Consider the following 1,020-nt stretch of genomic DNA (forward strand, 5'->3'; position numbering starts at 1 on the left):
TTGAGGACCTCGAAGGCCTGCTGCTGCGGGGGCCCCCACTGGAACGGGACCTTCTTCCGAAGGAGTTGGGTCAGCGGCACGGTCAGAGTGGCGAAGCCCGGGATGAAGGTCCGGTAGTAGTTGGCGAACCCCAGCAGACGCTGGACGTCCTTCACCCGACGTGGGGGTTCCCAACTGCGCAACGCCTCCACCTTGCGCGAGCCAGGTTCTTCTCCAGGAAATCCCATAGGGCGGCCAACTCGGGCTCCGACATGGAGTACAGGCGGCCCACAGGCAATGGCGCGTTGGGCAGCAGATCCACCGGGCAGTCGTAGGGTCGGTGCGGGGGTAAGCAGTCCGCCTCCTTTTCGCTGAACACATCGGCGAAAAACGTCAGCTCAGGAGGCAAGGAGACGGCTGGGGTGGAGACGTCCTGGCCGGCACAGGTGTGACGGTGGTGATCAACACACTGCAGGCTCGGGAACGAGATGGCGTTTCGCGACCATGCCACCTGAGGGTCGTGAGCCCGAAGCCAGGCCGTCCCCAGGACCAAGGGAAAATGCAAGTCCACCGCCACGTAAAACTGAATCGCCTCCTCATGGGCCCCAATGGCGAGGCGCAACGGCTGAGTAGCGAATTTGATGGGCCCCGCCACAAGCTCCCACCCATCAATAGTCTCGACTCGCAACGGAGGGTCTACTGGAACCATGGGGACCTTAAAATGGGCCACAAAGGCCTGGTCCATAAAGTTCGTCGTGGCCCCCGAGTCAACCAGCGCATGTGCCTGGAGCCCCTCCGACCGGTTGGCCAACAACACCCGGGTGTCCAGAATCAGGTGCCAAAGGGGGCTCATAGTCCACAGCCGCCGACTCCGGTGGGGCATGTGCACGTGCCTGACCCAGGGTTTCCCCTAGGCCAGGCCTGGCCCGTTTCCCGGCTGATCACGCCGAGACTCCGGAACAGGCTTGAGCGCCCCACTCCGCTTCCTGGGACATGAGGCGGCAAAATGTCCAGCCTCACCGCAATAGAGGCACAATCCCC

The sequence above is a fragment of the Protobothrops mucrosquamatus genome, unplaced genomic scaffold, assembly GCF_001527695.2.
Source record: "Protobothrops mucrosquamatus isolate PMUCROS unplaced genomic scaffold, P.Mucros_1.0 scaffold205, whole genome shotgun sequence".
In the NCBI taxonomy this organism is placed as follows: Eukaryota; Metazoa; Chordata; class Lepidosauria; order Squamata; family Viperidae; genus Protobothrops; species Protobothrops mucrosquamatus.